The 23,757-nt window shown below is 40.0% G+C and overlaps 1 protein-coding gene and 1 long non-coding RNA gene across 2 annotated transcripts in view; one reads left to right on the top strand and one right to left on the bottom strand.

The window, feature by feature from the left end:
• Positions 1–23,757, bottom strand: part of ZNF800 (zinc finger protein 800) — a 185,081-nt gene that overhangs the window by 57,357 nt on the left and 103,967 nt on the right. The window lies entirely within an intron of this gene.
• LOC147373866 (uncharacterized) lies at positions 1,138–3,018 on the top strand. The gene is made up of 2 exons (XR_015162198.1): positions 1,138–1,345; positions 1,786–3,018. It is a non-coding gene; the product is annotated as an uncharacterized LOC147373866 (long non-coding RNA).

Here is a 23,757-nt window from a genome sequence, read left to right as displayed (position 1 = left end):
TTTCCCAGCATCAGGGTCTTTTCAAATGAGTCAGCTCTTCGCATCAGGTGGCCAAAGTATTGGAGTTTCAGCTTCAACATCAGTCCTTCCAATGAACACCCAGGACTGATCTCCCCCAAGATGGACTGGTTGGATCTCCTTGCAGTCCAAGGGACTCGCAAGAGTCTTCTCCAACACCACAGTTCAAAAGTATCAATTCTTTGGTGCTCAGCCCTCTTTATAGTTCAACTCTCACATGCATACATGACCACTGGAAAAACCATAGCCTTGACTAGATGGACCTTTCTTGGCAAAATAATGTCTCTGTTTTTTAATATTCTGTCTAGGCTGGTCATAACTTTCCTTCCAAGGAGTAAGCATATTTTAATTTCATGGCTGCAATCACCATCTGCAGTGATTTTGGAGCCCAGAAAAATAAAGTCCGCCATTCTTTCCACTGTTTCCCCATCTATTTCCCACGAAGTGATGGGACCAGATGCCATGATCTTCATTTTCTGAATGTTGAGCTTTAAGCCAACTTTTTCACTCTCCTCTTTCACTTTAATCAAGAGGCTCTTTAGTTCTTCTTCACTTTCTGCCATAAGGGTGGTGTCATCTGCATATCTGAGGCTATTGATATTTCTGGCAATCTTGATTCTAGCTCATGCTTCTTCCAGCCCAGCGTTTCTCCTGATGTACTCTGCATATAAGTTAAATAAGCAGGGTGACAATATACAGCCTTGATGTACTCCGTTCCTGATTTGGAACCAGTCTGTTGTTCCATGTCCAGTTCTAACTGTTGCTTTCTGACCTGCATGCAGGTTTCTCAAGAGGCAGGTCAGATGGTCTGGTATGCCCATCTCTTTCACAATTTTCCACAGTTTATTGTAATTCACACAGTCAAAGGCTTTGGCATAGTCAATAAAGCAAAAATAGATGTTTTCCTGGAACTCTCTTGCTTTTTTGATGATCCAGCAGACGTTGGCAATTTGATCTCTGGTTCCTCTGCCTTTTCTAAAACCAGCTTGAACATCTAGAAGTTCACGGTTCACATATTGCTGAAGCCTGACTTGGAGATTTTAAGCATTACTTTACTAGTGTGTGAGATGAGTGCAATTGTGTGGTAGTTTGAGCATTCTTTGGCATTGCTTTTCTTAGGGATTGGAATGAAAACTGACCTTTTCCAGTCCTGTGGCCACTGCTGAGTTTTCCAAATTTGCTGGCATATTGAGTGCAGCATTTTGACGGCATCGTCTTTCAGGATTTGAAATAACTCAACTGGACTTCCATCACCTCCACTAGCTTTGTTCATAGTGATGCTTCCTAAGGCCCACTTGGCTTCACATTCCAGGATGTCTGGCTCTAGGTGAGTGATCACACCATCATGATTATCTGGGTCATGCAGATCTTTTTTCTACAGTTCTTCTGTGTATTCTTGCCACCTCTTCTTAATATTTTCTGCTTCTGTTAGGTCCCTACCATTTCTGTCCTTTATTGAGTCCATCTTTATTCTGTCCTTTATTGAGCCCATTTACAAATTAGGAAACAAATAATTTATGTTTGATCTTAGATTTGAACATAGGACTGAGTCCACGTCCTATGCTTCAAGTGACATATATTCTGATTATTCCTAAAATTTTATCTCCAGTTCAGGCCTGTCCCTGAAGCATCTAAGCTCTAACTACCCACGAAGCACACAATCTGAATTTCTCCAACATCTCAAAATTAGCAGGGCCCAAACTAAACTTCTCTTCTCACAAAACCTGTTCTTCCAAATTTTAATCAACAGTGTTGCTATCTATTCAGGCTATCTAGGTGGAGGCCTTGGAGTCAAAGAGAGGAGCACATGCAAAGATGCAAAGCAATGCAAGTTACCTGTGTACAAGGTTTCTCAGCTCACTTAACCCCAACATGCAACCTGACACCGTGGACAACTGGTTATACTTCAGAAAGGTTTAGGAAATAGTGACCTCTCTCCATGGGAACCAGCAATCTTCAAGTCCAAACCCTCACCTCTGAACTACTGCAATAACTACCTCCATGGTCTTCCTACCACCATCTCTCCCGCTCTCCATTATTCCACACTATCAACAAAATTATAGTTTTAAAAATATTAATAATATTACTGCCTAATTTAAAATCTCTGTCGACTGCTCATTTTCTACATGAAGAAGCCACATCTCAATGAAAAGTAGAAAAAGCGTGTGTTTTGGAGTTGGAAAAATTGGATATACTCGTAGTTGAACTCAGAGAAGGCAATGGCACCCCACTCCAGTACTCTTGCCTGGAAAATCCCATGGACAGAGGAGCCTGGTGGGCTACAGTCCATGGGGTCACTGAGAGTCGGACACGACTGAGCGACTTCACTTTCACTTTTCACTTTCATCATTGGAGAAGGAAATGGCAACCCACTCCACTGTTCTTGCCTGGAGAATCCCAGGGACGGGGGAGCCTGATGGGCTGCGGTCTATGGGGTCGCATAGAGTCGGACACGACTGAAGCGGCTTAGCAGCAGTAGCAGCAGTAGTTGAACTGGATAGGGAGGGAGTGTGGAACACAAGGGAATTTTAGAGAGAGATGATTAGAAGTGTGTGTATGGCTATATATTCATTAGCTGAAGCAACTATTAGGGACTTCCCTGGTGGCACAGTGGATAAGAGTCCACCTGCCAATGCAGGGGACTCAGGTTGGATCCCTGGCCCAGGAGGATGCTGCTGAGCAACTCAGTCCATGCGTCACAACTACTGAAGCCCAAGCTCTAGAGACCACAAGCCATAAAATACTGAGCCGGTGTCCCACAGCTACTGAAGCCTGCGTATCCTAGAGCCTGCATGCCACAGCCAGTGAAGATTGCTTGCCTAAGCCTGTGCTCCACAACAGAACCCACTGCAATGAGAAGCCCAGGCACTGCAGCAAAGAATAGCTCCTGCAACTAGAGAAAGCCCACACACAGCAGTGAAGACCCAGCACAACCAAAAATAAATAAATTTTAAAATGTAAATTTAAAAAAATTTTTAATAAAACAGTTATTAAATAATAGAATAGTGGTTTGCTGAGAGGCTTGGGAAGTGTACTGGGGGGTGACGATTTGGGGGTTCCTGATCATTTTATCAATTTTCACCACATAATCATTACAATGTGTATTTGCTTTGTAATAATTCAGCAAGCTGATAGTTATGTTTTATGTACTTCTGTAAATAAGTATAATATTTCACTATAAAAATATTTTTTAAGCAGCTGACCTAGGTTTTAATGCTTCTGCATTATATCTGGTATCGATTAAAAATGAATATTGAACTTTTCAAGGCTTTGTTGCCTTTGCACATATTACTCCTCACACCTGGAAATAAATATCCTGTCCACCTGGAGCACTCCTACTCATCCTTTAAGACTTGCTTTAGATATCATTTCTTCTGAGAAACTACTTCCCACAGACAAATGACTGCTCCATTTTCCTGCACCTGTAACAAGTCATTCTAATTAAATGATTGACTCTCCCGTTAGTCTGAATCTGTCAAGAAACACAGCAAAACATTCCTCATTGTTTTGCCATCACCTAGTTCACTTCTTGGCACATAATAGACAACCACTAAAAGTTACTAAATGGGCTTGAGGGAATGAATTCTGATTTCCATTGGGCTAAAGAAAAAAACAACGTTCACTCTTTGCAATAAGCATCATAAGAAAAAGTTTAGTGCGAAAAATCAATTTTAGTGTTTGGGAAGAATCCATTTTAGCCCTTGTGTTCTAATAGGACACTCATTTTCAATGTAGAGCACAACCATCGTGGTGGTGGTGGTTTAGTCGCTAAGCTGTATCCAACTCTTGTGACCCCATGGGCTGTAGCCTGCCAGGCTCCTCTGTCCACTGAATTTCCCAGGCAAGAATACTGCAGTGGGTTGCCATTTCCTTCTCCAGGGGATCTTCCCAGACCAGGGATCAAACCTGCGTCTCTTGCACTGCAGGCAGATTCTTTACAAACTGAGCCACAAGGAAGCCCAGAGAACAACCATACAAGGACAATTAAAGGAACCCTAGTGCATAGAATTAGTAATACTGTAGAATATGTGCCCTGGTTGGACACTTGAAGCTACTAACCATTCATCATGATTGTGGTTTTGTTTTTATGAGGGGTGATTATTTTTGTTTATTTGCTTTTTTTTAAACTTGCAAATATTGACAAATGGGATGCTTTTTTAAGCAATTTTTTGCATTTTTACAAACCATTTTTTTTAACTTTTTATTTTGAAACACTTAAAATTTAAAAGCAAACGAAAGGACTTCCCTGATGGTCCAGTAGTTAAGACTCTGCACTTCCATTACAGGAGGCAGGGGCCCCTGGTCGGGGAACTAAGATCTCACATGAAAGAACACAATTCCCATACTTTACCCAGATTAACCAACTTTTAATATTTTGTCCCATTTGTTTGCTCTCTCTCTCAATCTATCTATCTATATAGATGATTTTTTGAACCATCTGAGAGTAGATTCAAACATACATCCTTCTCCTTTATCCCTAATTACTTCAGTGTGTGGTTCTCAAAGCCAGGATTTTATTATCATACATGAGCACAATACAGTTATCATATTCAGGAAATTTAACATTAATACAATACTTTTGTTTAACTACAGTCTGTGTTGGGGCTTCTCGGGTGACTCAGTGGTAAAGAATCCACCTGCCAATGTAGGAGAAGCAAGATATGCAAGTTCCATCCATGGGGCAGGAAGATTCCCTGGAGTATGAAATGGCAACCCACTCAGGCATTCTTGCCTGGAAAACTACATGGACAGAGTATCAGCCAGGCTACAGTCCATGGGGTCGCAGAGTCGGACACAACTGAGCACCACCACCCCCTGCCCCACACCCTGTTATAATTTTGTCAGTTATCATGATAACGCCTTTTATTGACTTCTTTCCCTTCAATATAAGAAGCAATCCAGGATTAGTTCGGTTCAGTTCAGTCGCTCAGTCGTGTACGACTCTGCGACCCCATGAACCACAGCACGCCAGGCGTCCCTGTCCATCACCAACTCCCAGAGTCCACCCAAACCCATGCCCATTGAGTCAGAGATGCCATCCAACCATCTCATCCTCTGTCGTCTCCTTCTCCTCCTGCTCTCAATCTTTCCCAGCATCAGGGTCTTTTCAAATGAGTCAGCTCTTTGCATCAGGTGGCCAAAGTATTGGAGTTTCAGCATCAACATCAGTCCTTCCAATAAACACCCAACACTGATCTCCCCCAGGATGGACTGATTGGATCTCCTTGCAGTCCAAGGGACTCTCAAGAGTCTTCTCCAGCACCACAGTTCTTCAGCGCTCAGCCCTCTTTATGGTCTAACTCTCACATCCATACGTGACTACTGGAAAAATCATAGCTTTGACTAAGGTGGTCCTTTGTTGGTAAAGTGATGTCTCTGCTTTATAGTATGCTGTCTAGATTTGTCATAGCTTTCTTTCCAAGGTACAAGTGTATTTTAATTTCAGGGCTGCAGGCACCATCCACAGTGATTTTGGAGCTTAAGAAACTAAAACCTGTCACTGTTTCCACTAATCCCTTTTTTTTTCCTGACCTTCATTGGCTTGCCCTAACTAACCACGAGGCCACCAGGGAACTCCAGTAATTCTTTTTCTTTTTTTAATTGAGATATAATTGACATGTAACATTATGTTAGTTTCAGGTGTATAGCATAGTGATCCAAATATATTTGTATATATTACAAAATGATCCCCACAATAAATCTAGTTAACATCCATCACCACAGAATTATGAACCTTTTTTTTCTTATGACAAGAATTTCTCAAGATCTACTCTCTTACCAACTTTCAAGTATACAAAATAGTATTATTAACTATAGTCACCACGACGTACATTACATCCCCAGGACTTATTCACTTTATAATGAAAAGTTTGTACTTTTGTGTTTTTGTCCTCTTCACACATTTCACTCACCTCTTCTCCCACCCACCACCCCACCATCCCTTCCCCCGCCCTTAAACCCCATCATACCCCCCAACCCAATCTCCTGTCCCCCACCCACTGCCACCCCTACTGCTGGAAACCACCCATCTGTTCTCTGCATCAGTGAGTTCAATTTTGTTTGGTTTGGTTTTTTAAGAGTCCATATATAGACTGTATCGTATTTGTCTTTCTCTGTTTGACTTACTTCACTCTAGGTCCATTCATATTGTCCCAAATGGCGAGATTTCCTTATATACATGGCTGGGTAATATTCCACTCACACACACACACACAGATTGATGGTTTAGGTTGTCTTCATGTCTTGGTTATTGTAGATAGTGCTGCAGTGAACAAGGAGGAACAGATATGTTTGATATTAATCTTGCTCACTAGTTTAAGAGTTTATTTAGCTTCTCCACTGTATGAGTTCAGTTCAGTTCAGTCGCTCAGTCGTGTCCGACTCTTTGTGACCCCAAGAATCGCAGCACGCTAGGCCTCCCTGTCCATCACCAACTCCTGGAGTTCATTCAGACTCACGTCCATCAAGTCAGTGATGCCATCCAGCCATCTCATCCTCTTGCGTCCCCTTTTCCTCCTGCCCCCAATCCCTCCCGGCATCAGAGTCTTTTCCAATGAGTCAACTCTTCGCATCAGGTGGCCAAAGTACTGGAGTTTCAGCTTTAGCATCATTCCTTCCAAAGAAATCCCAGGGCTGATCTCCTTCAGAATGGACTGGTTGGATCTCCTTGCAGTCCAAGGGACTCTCAAGAGTCTTCTCCAACACCACAGTTCAAAAGCATCAATTCTTTGGCGCTCAGCCTTCTTCACAATCCAACTCTCACATCCATACATGACCACAGGAAAAACCATAGCCTTGACTAGACGGACCTTTGTTGGCAAAGTAATGTCTCTGCTTTTGAATATGCTATCTAGGTTGGTCATAACTTTCCTTCCAAGGAGTAAGCGTCTTTTAATTTCATGGCTGCAGTCACCATCTACAGTGATTTTGGAGCCAAAAAAATAAAGTCTGACACTGTTTCCCCATCTATTTCCCATGAAGTGATAGGACCAAATGCCATGATCTTTGTTTTCTGCATGTTGAGCTTCAAGCCAACTTTTTTACTCTCCTCTTTCACTTTAATCAAGAGGCTTTTTAGTTCCTCTTCACTTTCTGCCATAAGGGTGGTGTCATCTGCATATCTGAGGGTATTGATATTTCTCCCGGCAATCTTGATTCCAGCTTGTGTTTCTTCCAGTCCAGCATTTCTCATGATGTACTCTGCATATAAGTTAAATAAGCAGGGTGACAATATACAGCCTTGACGTACTCCTTTTCCTATTTGGAACCAGTCTGTTGTTCCATGTCCAGTTCTAACTGTTGCTTCCTGACCTGCATACAAATTTCTCAAGAGGCAGGTCAGGTGGTCTGGTATTCCCATCTCTTGAAGAATTTTCCACAGTTTATTGTGATCCACACAGTCAAAGGCTTTGGCATAGTCAATAAAGCAGAAATAGATGTTTTTCTGGAACTCTCTTGCTTTTTCTATGATCCAGAAGATGTTGGCAATTTGATCTCTGGTTCCTCTACCTTTTCTAAAACCAGCTTGAACATCAGGAAGTTCATGGTTCACATATTGCTGAAGCCTGGCTTGGAGAATTTTGAGCATTACTTTACTAGCATGTGAGATGAGTGCAATTGTGCAGTAGTTTGAGCATTCTTTGGCATTGCCTTTCTTTGGATTGGAATGAAAACTGACCTTTTCCAGTCCTGTGGCCACTGCTGAGTTTTCCAAATTTGCTGGCATATTGAGTGCAGCACTTTCACAGCATCATCTTTCAGGATTTGGAATAGCTCAACTGGAATTCCATCACCTCCACTAGCTTTGTTCGTAGTGGTGCTTTCTAAGGCCCACTTGACTTCACATTCCAGGATGTCTGGCTCTAGGTGAGTGATCACACCATCGTGATTATCTGGGTCGTGAAGATCTTTTTTTGTACAGTTCTTCTGTGTATTCTTGCCACCTCTTCTTAATATCTTCTGCTTCTGTTAGGTCCATACCATTTCTGTCCTTTATCGAGCCCATCTTTGCATGAAATGTTCCCTTGGTATCTCTAATTTTCTTGAAGAGATCTCTAGTCTTTCCCATTCTGTTGTTTTCCTATATTTCTTTGCATTGATCGCTGAAGAAGGCTTTCTTATCTCTTCTTGCTATTCTTTGGAACTCTGCATTCAGATGCTTGTATCTTTCCTTTTCTCCTTTGCTTTTTGCTTCTCTTCTTTTTACAGCTATTTGTAAGGCCTCCCCAGACAGCCATTTTGCTTTTTTGCATTTCTTTTCCATGGGGATCGTCTTGATCCCTGTCTCCTGTACAATGTCACGAACCTCCGTCCAGAGTTCATCAGGCACTCTATCTATCAGATCTAGGCCCTTAAATCTATTTCTCACTTCCACTGTATAATCATAAGGGATTTGATTTAGGTCATACCTGAATGGTCTAGTGGTTTTCCCTACTTTCTTCAATTTAAGTCTGAATTTGGTAATAAGGAGTTCATGGTCTGAGCCACAGTCAGCTCCTGGTCTTGTTTTTGCTGACTGTATAGAGCTTCTCCATCTTTGGCTGCAAAGAATATAATCAATCTGACTTCCATGTTGACCATCTGGTGATGTCCATGTGTAGAGTCTTCTCTTGTGTTGTTGGAAGAGGGTGTTTGCTATGACCAGTGCATTTTCTTGGCAAAACTCTATTAGTCTTTGCCCTGCTTCATTCCGTATTCCAAGGCCAAATTTGCCTGTTACTCCAGGTGTTTCTTGACTTCCTATTTTTGCATTCCAGTCCCCTATAATGAAAAGGACATCTTTTTTGGGTGTTAGTTCTAAAAGGTCTTGTAGGTCTTCATAGAACCATTCAACTTCAGCTTCTTGAGCGTTACTGGTTGGGGCATAGACTTGGATTACTGTGATATTGAAAGGTTTGCCTTGGAAATGAGCAGAGATCATTCTGTCATTTTTGAGATTGCATCCAAGTACTGCATTTCAGACTCATTTGTTGACTCCACTGTATAGTTACTCTTTTTCCTTTTATTATGAGTAAGTAATTTACAGATAGATAACAATGATTATATTACAGAGATTTCTTTTAACCAGTGATCTTAGTGGGCTTCCCTTGTAACTCAGTGGAAGAGAATCCACCTGCCAATGTAGGAAACACAGGAGATGTGGGTTCAATCCCTGGGTTAGGAAGATTCCCCTGGAGGAGGAAATGGGAATCCACCCCAGTATTCTTGCCTGGAGAATCTCATGAACAGAGGAGCCTTGCGGGCTACAGTCTATGGTATCACAAAGAGTCAGACATGACTGAGTACACACAAACAGTGATCTTAGTAATCTTATTTAGGTTTTAGAAACTCTCAAAGCAAAATTAAAGAGAATAAAAGTTAATTGGTGCTATAATATAATTAGAAACTGTGGTCAGTCATGTAAGTAGAAATGGTTTTCTGGTGTACTCTTACATGATTATAAGTTAGAAAAAAATGTATTACCCTGGGTGTTAATTTATTATCAGTAAATCCATTCAATCAGCATTCACTGTGTATCCATTGTATTCCAAACATCATGTCAAACTTAGAATACAAGGATGAGTGTGACCAAGTCTCTTCCCTTTAATCAACGAAAATTTCTTTAGTGCCAATGCACAGGTACTAGGAATACATCCATAAACAATGTAGGAGGTTCTTGCTTTCCTGGAGTTTACAGCCTAATCATTGAGGAGTTTTCAATCTAATAATGAATGAAATATTAAAATATTCAATCTAATAATGGTAGCAGGTAAAACTTGTATTGCTTTATGATAATCACTTAAGACAGGCACATGAGAGATGATTACAAGCATGGATTTACAAGGATGTATATACACAAAAGCAGCAGGGAGGGAGGGGGGAGGGGGCATTTGCAGCATCAGTTTTTTAACTCAGTTAAATTAGAAAGCTATAATAATAGATTATGAATAATCATTTTTCCAAGAAATTTTGAAATTTTACTAAGACCTATTTCTTTAGGAGAGCTGACCAATAGATTATCTATTATTATATATTAACAGAGTAATTCATCCTCAATTATATGTTGTAAATGCTATGTGATTCAGTTTGTAAATGCTCTGTGATTTAGTCATTGGAGAGTTTTGCATGTGATACTGTATCATCATCAAAAAGGTATTCTGAGTTTTTCATTCATTTTCCCAACTCTCCTCCTTATGGCCAAGATTTATTTGCAAGACTGAAAATAAGGCTAGAGTTCAGAACTGTGGAACAGAATTAAGTTAGCTCTTTTACATATAACTTCATTAGGATCTTGATCTAAAACACTGAATACAAAATCTCGAGAGAAGTGAGATGATGCCTTATCTCTAACAACAAGGTATCAGAAGAAACGTACATTTTTGACTTATGAGAACTGAGTCAATACGTATGTCTTAGGTCTTAATTCCAGTTGAATACATAAACTACCAGCCCATAAACTACAACAAAATACTGTGTTAATGGAACATTTTAAGAAACCAATTGGCATCTACACTTATTCTATTGATCTGAGATTTTGAACAATTTCCAAAATAATTTCTACAAAATGATCACATTTTTATCTTAAATTGACACTAATTTTTCCCATTCAAAAGTTCTATTTTTTCCTAATGAAAGTTGCATATTTTGCATCTGCAAAATCTCTAGATTTAGAGCCTATGCTGCTAAGACATCTTTCAAAAAATCAGGAAGCTTTCTTGGGTGTTTCTCATACTTTCAAGTGATCAGACTATTAAAGCAATTTCTGTTACAAAGATCATACATGGTGTAAGGGAAAAGTTAGGTTGGTAAGAATTTTGAAAAAGAGCAATCAGGACTTTTTCCACTTAGGCAGAAGAGTTTCTAGTTGGGAGAAAGCCCCATAGGATACAGTGTTAAGATCCTTGTTAAGACCTGTGTTGCTAGGCAGTACTAAGTTGCCTAGTGACCTCTAGATGCTAGAGTTAACATCATTGATTTCAATGCCATAGAATGACATTTACTTCTTAGTACTTTGTGGGGGAGTACCTAAATCTATTGTCACTCTCTTTTATAAAATAAATGTCTTTATAAAAACGCTAGTCAAAATTCAGTATGTTTCTAATCATCTTATTGCTAAAGGAGATAGTGTGCCAGCTGTCAGGAATGGCAGTTTCATTTACAGGAACAAAGTTGCTTTACGTTTCTCAGAATTTTACTTTTAAAGGAACAATTGCTGTAGTATATTCAAAAATTCCCCTATCAACGTTAGTTCTCTTTTCTTAATCACTTGTGAAACCGGGAACTATAATACAATAATCTGAGAAAATATCTAATTGAAACCCTTCTTTTAAAAATATTATTGAAGTATAGTTGATTTAAAATGTTGTGTTAATTTCTGCTGTATAGCAAAGTGATTCAGTTATACATATATATTCTTTTTCATTAAGGTTTATCACAGGATATTGAATATAGTTCCCTATGCTATACAGTAGGACCTTGCTGTTTATTCATTCCATATATGCCAATTTCATCTGCTAATCCCAAACTCCCAACTCCATCCTCTTCCCACCCCCTCCCCCTTGGCAACCACATGTCTCTTCTCTATGTCTGTGCGTATATTTCTGTTTCTTATATTCATTTGTGTCATATTTTAGACTCCACATATAAGTGATATCAGAGAAGGCAATGGCACCCCACTCCAGTACTCTTGCTTGGAAACTCCCATGGATGGAGGAGCCTGGTAGGCTGAAGTCCATGGGGTCGCAAAGAGTCGGACACGACTGAGCGACTTCACTTTCACGCATTGGAGAAGGAAATGGCAACCCACTCCAGTGTTCTTGCCTGGAGAATCCCAGGGACAGGGAGCCTGGTGGGCTGCCGTCTGTGGGGTTGCACAGAGTCGGACATGACTGAAGCGACTTAGCAGCAGCAGCAGCATACGTGACATCATATGGTATTTGTATTTTTCTTTCTGACTCATTTTGGTCGGTATGATAATCTCTAGGTCCATTCATGTTGTTGAAAATGGCATTATTTCATTCTTTTTTATGGCTGAGTAATAATATTCTATTGTATATATGTACCACATCTCCTTTATCCATTCATCTGTTGGTGGACATTTAGGTCCTGACTATTGTAAATAGTGCTGTCATGAACTTAGGAGTACATGTATCTTTTTGAATTACAGTTTCGTCTGGATATATGCCCAGGAGCGGGATTGCAGGGTCATATAGTAACTCTATCTTCAGTTTTTTGAGGACCCGCCATACTGTTTTCCATTAGTCACTGCACCAATTTACATTCTATCAATGGTACAGGAGTGTTCTCCTTTCTCCGCACACCTTCCAGCATTTGTTATTTGTAGAATTTATTGATGGCTAACTGGTGTGAGGTGGTATTCCATTGTAGTTTTGATTTGTATTTCTCTAATAATTGAAACCTCTCATTTTTTAATCCTGTCTTTCTAGTCTTAGGAAGCTCATTTCTGTACAAAAACTCTGCCAGATGAATGAAGATGCAGAATAGTGCATAAGTCGACTAAATGACTAAAATGAATGTGTAAAGATTGCTTAAGTGTTATATTTTATTCTGAAAACATTTGAAACATTTCTATCTCATCTAACTGTCCCTTAGGATTTTACTTAAAGAAAACAAAGCACTCATGTCTTCTGGGAATTAAAAAAAAAAAAGAGTCTATAGAAGATACTTTATAATCTTGTTCATTTCTACATCATTGTTGTGTTAGAAGATAAAGGGAAAAATCCAAGACAAATATAAAGAGGTAGAGAAAGGAAAGGAAAAGTTAGCTAAGATTTGTTGAATCTGGACCAGACACCATACTAAGCACTTTAGATTCATTATTTAACTTACAAGCAGAGCAAAAGTAAGAAAAATAAAAATACTAGCCTTCTTATGTTCCTTGATCATGGAGATGAAAGGAGATACATATTCTTTCTTGTTTTTTTTTTTAATTTACTTATTTAATTGGAGGCTAATTATTTTACAATATTTTGGTGGCTTTTGCCATACATTGACATGAATCAGCCATGGGTGTACATGTGTCCCCATCCCGAACCCCCCTCCCACTGCCCTCCCCATCCCATCCCTCTGGTTGTCCCAGCGCACCAGCTTTGAGTGCCCTGTTTCATGCATCGAATTTGGACTGGTGATCTGTTTCACATATGATAATACACATGTTTCAATGCTATTCTCTCAAATCATCCCACTCTCACCTTCTCCCACAGAGTCCAAAAGTCTGTTCTTCATATCTGAGTCTCTTTTGCTGTCTCGCATATAGGGTCGTCATTACCATCTTTCTAAATCCCATATATATGTGTTAATACACTGTATTGGTGTTTTTCTTTCTGACTTACTTCACTCTGTATAATAGGCTCCAGTTTTATCCACCTCATTAGAACTGATTCAAATGCATTCTTTATAATATCTGAGTAATATTCCATTGTGTATATGTACCACAGCTTTCTTATCCACTCGTCTGCTGATGGGCATCTAGGTTGCTTCCATGTCCTGGCTATTGTAAACAGTGCTGTGATGAACATTGGGGTACACGTGTCTCTTTCAATTCTGGTTTCCTCGGTGTGTATGCCCAGCAGTGGGATTGCTGGATCATAAGGCAGTTCTATTTCCAGTTTTTTAAGGAATCTCCACACTGTTCTCCATAGTGGCTATACTAGTTTGCATTCCCACCTACAGTGTAAGAGGGTTCCCTTTTCTCCACATCCTCTCCAGCATTTACTGTTTGTAGACATTTTGATAGCAGCCATTCTGACTGGCGTGAGATGGTACCTCATTGTGGTTTTGATTTGCATGTCTCTGATAATGAGTGATGTTGAGCATTTTTTCATGTGTTTGTTAGCCATCTGTATGTCTTCTTTGGAGAAATGTCTGTTTAGTTCTTTGGCCCATTTTTTGATTGGATCATTTATTTTTCTGGTATTGAGCTTCATGAGCTGTTTGTATATTTTTGAGATTAATTCTTTGTTAGTTTCCCATTGCTTTTTATGTGATCTAGGGGGAAAAATCACTTTCCCCAGTCTAAAATGCTCTGGCTCTGATGCTTACATATGAGAGATAGAAATGTTAGTGCAGATTCATGGGAATTGTCACTACAATCCCAGTAGAAAATATCTAGGACACGCCTGACTATCTACAAATCCAATATTTGACAAGAGCATAGTTGCTATACATAAACCACATTTAAAATATTGGGATTTGTCTGGACACTACACTTCAAAAGAGACCCAAACAAATAGAGGCACATTCACTGGGAGAATGGTCAGGGAAGGGAAGAGATGTGAAATCATGTCCTATGTGGAGAATTCATACAAACTGGGGAAATTTTGCTTAGCTACCAAAGACTCCAAATATATACTAGGGTGGACTTCCCTAATGGTCCAGTGATTAAGAATCCACCTGCCAATGCGGGGGACATGGATCTGATCCCTAGTCTAAGAAGATTCAACTTGCCATGGGGCCTACTTGCCTGTGTACCACAACTACTGAGCCCACACACTGCCACTCCTGAAGCCTGCATGCCCTGGAGCCCATGCTCTGCAACCAGAGAAGCCACCACAGTGAGAAGCCCACACACCACAGCTAGAGAGCTGTCCCCAGCTGCTGCAGCTAGAGAAAGCCTTCACGCAGCAACAAAGACCCAGCACGGCTAAAAACAAAACCCGTACACAGATACATGATACTAAGTCACCTCAGTCAGGTCCGACTCTTTGCGACACTATGGACTGTAGCCTGCCAGGCTCCTCTGTTCATGGGATTTTCCAGGCAAGAATACTGGAGTGGATTGCCATTTCTTTCTCCATAATTACATACATAAAATTTAAAAAACACATATGGGTTGTCAGATGGAAGAGGAAAAACAGGTGTTCTATATACCCATCTTTGCTGGGTGTGAGAAGTGCAGGAAGGCCAATTTCAATATGATAGAATAAAGAATTTTTTAAGCAAACTGTCCTAACTGGAAGGAATTGTCTCAGGAGCTGTTAAATTCCCTATCACTTAGAAATGTTCAAAGTTTGGTGAGGCCCTTGGCAGAAATATTGTAAAGGAGATTCAAACTTTACATGGAAGACTGGGTTTAAAAAGACGATTCTGCAGTGATTTCCAATCCAGACACTGTGCACAAATGACTGGTGATTGAACCAAACCTCGTGCCTCAGAACTCAGAGTTCAAAATACAGTAAATTGGAATAAACTTTTCCCACATGAACCATGCAATAAGAAATCAGATTCTTCTCACCCTTAAGTCCAATTCCAAGTGAGAATATTCCACTAATTTCAAGTGAGACTATACAAGTGAAAATAATCCCCAAAGAATATATAATTCCTCATTCCAAGTGAGAATATATAATTTTACTAATTCCAAGCAAGAATATACAATTTTACTCACCAGTTTCTTTCATACATGGAGACGCAAACAACAACTTGACCTGTTAATGCCAACACTGTTGTCAGGCCCCGCTGGTTTACCCTCTAAAAATATTAAGGACAGAATTAGAGTATTTTGATTCATTCATGTAACAGCTATTTATTGAGCACCTGCCATATGCCAATAACAGTGCTAAGGTTTGGGGTGGGAGATATAATGATGAACAACAAGAAATATGATCTCTACTCTCATGAGGTTTATAGAGTCTAGTCTAATCACTGTCTCCCTGCAGAACACATAAAGTCTACTGTTTCCATGCATAAGCTTGCATTAATTCACTTTCTGGTTAAAAATGTCAAATTAATTGAAAGAGAAAAAATATTTCCTTCTATTAAACATTCAGCAGAAATATGATTATTAACTTAGAAGGACTTAATTTATTCAATACATAATTTGTGTGTGTGTGTTAGTCACTCAGTTATGTCTGACTCTTTGCAACCCTATGGACTGTGACTTTCCAGGTTCCTCTATCCATGGAATTTCCCAGGCAAGAATACTAGAGTGAATTGCCATTTCCTACTCCAGTGGATCTTCCAGACCCAAGGATTGAACCTGGGTCTCCTGCACTGGCAGGCAGATTCTTTACCATCTGAGCCACCAGGGAAGCCCTCATAACATAATTTGAGAAATCATATTTCTAACAAAGTACATGTATATTTATGGAGTTAGTACAAATATGCATAATATGAAAGAATGTTCTTTGCTATGATTAATCTATATTGACAAATAAATTTGCATAAAATGTGACTCTTTAAGAGAATACGATTACTTGAATAATCAAAATCACTTATGAAAATTAATTAGCTGATGTTTTGTAGTTTTCAGTTAGGTACTATGGTCTAGATAAGCATTACAAAACTTTGTGGTTAGTGTGTCTAGTTCTTACATAGCCCAGTAGCTTGATTTGCTGCAATATTAAATTTATAGTTGAGCTGGAAGTTTATAATAAGATTTAGATTAGAATCTAAAAAAAAACTTACCAAGATGAAGTCATATGATTTAGTTGAGTGACATTACCAAGAATAACATCAAAATTCTGAAGGAAGAATCTAGGAAGCTTTAAGTTGCTGCCATATACAAAGCTATGAAGTTAAAAGACGCTTGCTCCTTGGAAGAAAAGCTATGACCAACCTACTGCTACTGCTACTGCTACTACTAAGTCACTTCAGTCGTGTCCAACTCTGTGCGACCCCATAGACGGCGGCCCACCAGGCTCCCCCGTCCCTGGGATTCTCCAGGCAAGAACATTGGAGTGGGTTGCCATTTCTTTCTCCAATGTATGAAAGTGAAAAGTGAAAGTGAAGTCACTCAGTAGTGTCCGACTCCTAGAGACCCCATGGACTGCAGCCTACCAGGCTCCTCCATCCATGGGATTTTCCAGGCAAGAGTACTGCAGTGGGTTGCCATTGCCTTCTCCCTAGACAGCATATTAACAAGCAGAGACATTACTTTGCTGACAAAGGTCCATGTTGTCAAAGATATGGTTTTTCTAGTATGTATGGGTGTGAGAGTTGGACCATAAAGAAAGCTGACTGCTGCAGAATTGATGCTTTTGAACTGTGGTGTTGGAGAAGACTCTTGAGAGTCCCTTGGACTGCAAGGAGATCCAACCAGTCCATCCTAAAGGAAATCAATCTTGAATATTCATTGGAAGGACTAATGCTGAAGCTGAAGCTCCAATACATTGGCTGCCTGATGTGAGAAACTGACTCATTTGAAAAGACCCTGATGCTGGGAAAGATTGAGGCAGGAGGAGAAGGGGATGACAGAGGATGAGATGGTTGGATGGCATCACCAACTTGATGAATATGAGTTTGAGCAAGCTCCAGGAGTTGGTGATGGACAGGGAAGCCTGGCATGCTGCAATCCATGGGGTTGCAAAGAGTCAGACACAACTGAGCAAGTAAACTGAACTGATACACAAAGCCACGTTATGAGATGAATTCCTACATTCTTTTAGGCCTATTCAGAATTGTTTGCAGGTAAAATGACTCCTGCCTTTTTAACCATGGTTGATGAAACCAGATATCATTTCATGAGTTACAGGCGTCATTATATGGTCTGGCACACAGTAGGCACCCAATGAACATTTTAGAATGAATGAATGAATGGGCAGAAGTATAAATAAACCCAGAAGTGGTATAGCAAAGATTAAATAAAAAGAACATAACTCACTTGTTAACTCATTCAATAAACATTTTCTCATCTATATAAAGAGATCAGGCACTGTACGTCAGATATGTCCCAAGGCATATAGGTGTAAGCAAGACCAGACATGATCCTACTACCCCTCAAGTAGAACAGTGTAACTGAAAAGACAGATATTAATCCAAAGGCCAAAGGCCACCCATTTAAGTGCAAATATAATATGTATAATGTGACACGCGGCATGATAAGAGGTATGGTATTATGAGAGGGTATACAGAAGGGTCTGACCTTGTCAGGGAGGTCAGAGAAGACTTGCTAAAGGATGTGACAAAGAACTGAAGCTTCCCAGATGATGCTAGTGGTAAAGAATCTGCCTGCTAATGCAGGAGATGTCAGAGATGTGATGTCAGAGATGTGAGTTTGATTCCCTGGAGGAGGTATGGCAACCCACTCCAGTGTTCTTGCCTGAAGAATCCCATGGACAGAGGAGCCTGGCGGGCTACAGTCCATGGGGACGCCAAGAATCAGACGTGACTGAGCACACACACACACAAAGAGTGACAAAGAATTACTCAGAACTTCCCTGGTGGTCCAGAGGTTAAGAATCCGTCTGCCAGTGCAGGGGCCATGGGTTCAATTCCTGATGCAAGAAGATCCCACATGCCTCAGAGCAGCTAAGCCCCTGCACGACAACTACTGAAGCCTGTGTGCCCCAGAACCTGTGCTTTGCAAGAAGAGAAGCCACTGTAATGAGAAGCCCATGCATAGCAATTAGAGAGGGGACCCCATTGGCCACAACTAGAGAAAGTCTATGAGCAGCAATGAAGACCCAGAGTAGCCAAAAAAATAAATAAGCAAGCAAGTACAAGGCTTCTGTGCAGCCCTGATTTAAAAAAAAAAAAAAGAATTACTCAGGTGAAGTGAGGCTAAAGGAGTAGGGTCTGGCAGGTGCAAAGATCCCATGGAAGAATGAAGGCAGGGGCATGGTGTGAGGTGAGGCTAGAAAGACCCTTGAAGGCCATGAGTAGTGGTCCTTTAGCCTTCAAAGCAAAGCAAAATATCTCAGTGTGTAGAGATTAGAGATTTAATCTCTACACTCAAAACATGCACACAAAACATAATGTCATCTCATTAAGTATGTGTATACAATGTGTATATATGTATATGTACACATACACATATATTTTTAAATTGAGATACAGTTGGCATTGCATAACTGATACAATCATCCTGTTAGAATGAACAATTCAGTGGGTTTATGTATGTTCACAGAAGTGTGCCGCCATTACCACCATCTAATTTCAGACCCTTTTTATCATTCCAAAAAGAAGTCCCATACCCACTAGCAGTTTTTCTCCATTCCCTCTCCCCCAGCCTCTGGCAACCACAGACCTACTTTCTGTCTATGTTGTTTTTGCTGTTCAGTCACTAAGTCGTGTCCAGCTCTTTGCTCCTCCATGGACCGCAGGCTGCCAGGCTCCCTTATTCTTCACTGTCTCATGGAGTTTGCTCAAATTCATATCCATTGAGTTGGGGATCCATCTAACCATCTCATCTTCTGCCTCCCCTTTCTCCTTTTGCCTTCAATCTTTTCCAGCATCAGGGTTTTTTCCATTGAGTTGGGTCTTCACATCAGGTGGCCAAAGTATTGGAGCTTCAGCTTCACCATCAGTCCTTTCAATGAATATTCAACATTGCTTGTGTATTTGCCTATCTGGACACTTCATATAAATGGAATCATATACTTATGTGTCATGGCAAATAGATGGGGAAACAATGGAAAGAGTGGCTGACTTTATTTTTCTGGGCTCCAAAATCACTGCAGATGGTGACTGCAGCCATGAAATTAAAATACGCTTACTCCTTGGAAGGAAAGTTATGACCAACCTAGACAGCATATTAAAAAGCAGAGACGTGACTTTGTCAACAAAAGTCCATCTAGTCAAGGCTATGGTTTCTCCAGTGGTCATGTATGGATGTGAGGGTTGGACTATAAAGAAAGCTGAGCACCAAAGAATTGATGCTTTTGAACTGTGGTGTTGGAGAAGACTCTTGAGAGTCCCTTGGACTGTAAGAAGATCCAACCAGCCCATCCTGGGGGAGATCAGTCCTGGATGTTCATCGGGAGGACTGATGTTGAAGCTGAAACTCCAAAATTTTGGCCACCTGATGCAAAGAGCTGACTCATTTGAAAAGACCCTGATGCTGGGAAAGATTGAGGGCAGGAGGAGAAGGGGACAACAGAGGATGAGATGGTTGGATGGCATCTCCGACTCAATGGGCATGGGTTTGGGTGGACTCTGGGAGTTGGTGATGGAGAGGGAGGCCTGGCGAGCTGTGGTTCATGGGGTCGCAAAGAGTCAGACACAACTGAGTGACTGAACTGAACTGAACTGATACTTATGTTTCTGGCTTCTTTCACTTAACATTATGTTTTCAAGATTCATCCATGTTGTAATGTGTACCTCATTTCTTTTGATTGCCACATAGTATTCTACTGTATGGATATACCACATTTTACTTATCCATTTTATCAGCTGGTGGACATTTGGGTTGTCTCCATTTGGGGCTATTATAAATAGTATTGCTAGAACATTTATATACAAGTTTTTGTGTTGATATGTGTTTTCATTTCTCTTGGTTATATCCTTAGGAGTGTAACTGCTGGGTCACATGGTACTTTATGTGTAAGTTTTTGAGGAAATGCCTGGAGATTGTTTTGCAAAGTAGCTGCACCATTTTTCAATCCTACCAGGAATAAATGACAGAGAGGGAGATGGCACCCCCCTCCAGTACTCTTGCCTGGAAAATCCCATGGACAGAGGAGCCTGGTGAGCTGCAGTCCATGGGGTCGCAAAGAGTTGGACACGACTAAATGATTTCACTTTCACTTTTCACTTTCATGCATTGGAGAAGGCAATGGCAACCCACTCCAGTGTTCTTGCCTGGAGAATCCCAGGGACGGGGTAGACTGGTGGGCTGCTGTCTCTGGGGTCACACAGAGTCAGACACGACTGAAGCAACTTAGCAGCAGTAGCAGGAATGAATGAAGGTTCCAATTTCTCCATATTCTTGCTAACATTTGCTATTGTTTGTTTTTAATTATTTTTTATTATAAACATCCTGGTTGGCATGCAGTGGTATCTCATTGTGGGTATTTTGTTGTTGTTGTTGTTGTTGTTTTGGGGGGGGGGGCGCACTGCACAGCATGGTGGGATCTTAGTTTCTCGACAAGGCATGGAACCCGTGTCCCCTGAATTGGAAGCTGGGAGTCTTAACCGCTGGGCGCCTGGGAAGTTCCTTCATTGTCATTTTGATTTGCATTACTCTTATAGCGAATGATGTTAAGCATCTTTTAATGGGTTCATTGGCCATTTGTATATCTTCTCTGGAGAAATACCATGCCCGCCTTTTGAATATTCTACTATACTTTCTTAAAGGTGAAAAAATTGGTTATAATTATTTGAGCTTAGAATTTAACTCCAGGTCACATATAATCATGAAATATTTTTGCATAATTTTAATATACTATGAATTCAAGGAATATGACTACCAGATAAATTGAGTATCGATCGCACCATGTTATGCTTGGGAGCTTAGCAAGATCTGTTCATCCTTTCAAAGCACACTGTCAATGGCAGATCCCTTGTGGTATTTGAATTGCTGGTGCAACATGCCTTTCCGTATCAGTCTGTGTTGCTGCTATGACACACAAACACGTATTCGAGGCAATTTGAGACTCATTGTAACACATTTAGAAATGCAAGTGTCTCAATGAATGTTAATAATAAGGGTTGTTTGTAAATATTCTATGTCATTTCTGAGTTAAATATTTTAGTGTTGTGTAACACAGTGTTATCTATGCTGCAAAACTGAATATTAAAATTTACAGCGGTCTATTATCTTTCAGTCTTATGTTCCCAGCAGCCTGGCAAACAACCCTCTTGGTAGTCTCTTCCAATATAGTATTATTTTCCAATCTGTTTTCTTCCTCTTTGCCTGACTAAGGATATAATATCCAAGGCTTTTTACATACCAAAGATTGGGTGCACTGAGATTTTAAGACAGGAGACAAGTTGTGTGTGTGTGTGTGTGCGTGTGTGTGTGCGCACATGTATGTGCACCATTTCATCACTGTCTGTCTGATGTTACAATGAAGGGAATTATTCTACACTGCACTAACAAATAAGACCAAATTCATGTGCATGAATATAATTCTTCTTCATTTTCTCCATTTCAACTGCAGTAATTTGTCTTGGCTCTTACCTCCACTTCAGTCACAGTTATTTCCCTCTTTCTCTCATCATATACAAATCAGTCTGATCCTGGTCTGTATTACACATCCTCATTCTAGTTGATATTTTCATTTCCACTTGGACTTTTGCTCTTTCATTTTCTGGTATTTCTTGTACAGAGGAATTTCTTACTTCTCTCAAATTCATACTTTTTCATTATAATGAAACTCAAGCATTTGACCCCTCCAGGATATCTTCTAGTCTAGACATGCCCAGGCATTTACATATAGAAAGATATTATTTCATAATAAATTACTTCTCCTTTGTCTCCCCTTTATATTATACCTTATATACTTTATATTATACAATGTTATTATATTGATTTTTTTTAATTCTATGTGGCTATAATCTATATTACCTATGACTCCCAATTCAGGATAATAAAGGAGGCATTATGGAACATTAGCTGTGGAAACAGGACATTGGATTTGAAAGAGTTGAGACCCACTGCTCTGCATCATATCCTCATCCACCCTGGTCAGCAAGTCTCAAGGCCTGACTATTTTCCTTACATCAGGCTCTATGCTCTCAAGTGAATAGGCTTGGTGTGTGATACACAAAGGAATTCAGATCATCATCTCTAGCCTAAGCTTGGTTACAAGATTAAAGAAGTCAGTTAACTTCCCTTTCATCTCCAGAGCTGTAAACCTTGAGCCTCAGCCTCAAAATGAGGAAGATGATAAAACTCATGATTTAAGGGACAAATTTAAATCTTATTTTAATCATCGCTAACTATAAATATTTAAAGCAAGGTGGGAGGTAACCTGACCATGTTTGGTCTCTATAAACTGCAGATATTGTGCAGATAATTGACTGTGAGAAGCTCACGTGTTGACTCAAGACAAATGCAACAGGCTTTCTGGTTTTCTTTGAAATCTAGTGCAAATGTGGCCAGTGCCCCCCAAGGCTTCCCCATGGTGCCAGGTATCATTAAATTAATCTTTTATCACTAAAAGTCTTCTGGGACCTTAGGGGATTAACAGCATAACAGTATAATGTACAAAGACATCAAATGTATAGTTGGGAGTGGCCTAATATCTTAATAATATAATTCCTTTATATCTTAACTTTATGTGATTGTTTCTAAGTAGTATGATTGCTCAACTGTGGTCTTGGTCCTTGCAACTTCTAGCTAATAAAGGCAGGTCTTAGAATGAGAACCCAGTTGCTGCTATATGAACTGGAAAACATAGAGGCTTGATGCATTCTTGCTTTCTGTCTCTGAATCCTCCCATTGTATTTCAATTTTAATATATGATTCAATGAAGTTAAATTATACTTAATATCAAGACGTCTCTTATATTATCATGGGGCATTAATGGCTATGAGAGTTACATTGGTCCATGTGAATTGTTCAATGAATATTGTATCATTGATCCAGTCACCAATATGGCTGTGACATTCCAGACTGGAGAGAAAGGAGCCATCAACTGCCTCAAATTATTTGGGGGAGGTAGTAAATATAAATTATGTAGCATGGAATACATTACTCAAGATGGCCAAAAGAAATAGATTCCTGAGAAAGACTATAAAATATTTTCATGGGAAATATTCACGAAGAAAAATACATGTCTGTTTCAGTTGGAAATGGACAGAGAAGAAGACTGGATGTACTGGGTTTCTTTGTTTCTTTCAGACAGAAAATTCTATGATTCATTAAGAATTATAATTAAAATAAAAGGTTTTAAAGTTTTTGGGGTCATTTGCTGGTTGACAACTTGATTAAAGGTGCCAGTTTGGGACTTCTGTGGCAGACTAGTGGTTAAGACTCTGCTATTCCACTGCAGAGGGTGCGAGTTCAATTCCTGGTCACTGAACTAAGATCCCACAAGCTGCACTTCATGGCCAAAAAAAGAAGAATAGAAGAAAAAAAGT

The sequence above is a fragment of the Bos grunniens genome, chromosome 4, assembly GCF_055505025.1.
Source record: "Bos grunniens cultivar Pamir isolate PY7600 chromosome 4, Bosgru_T2T1.0, whole genome shotgun sequence".
Taxonomy (NCBI): domain Eukaryota; kingdom Metazoa; phylum Chordata; class Mammalia; order Artiodactyla; family Bovidae; genus Bos; species Bos grunniens.
The sequence above is the reverse complement of the archived record's forward strand: the minus strand, read 5'-3'. Positions and strand labels throughout refer to the sequence as shown.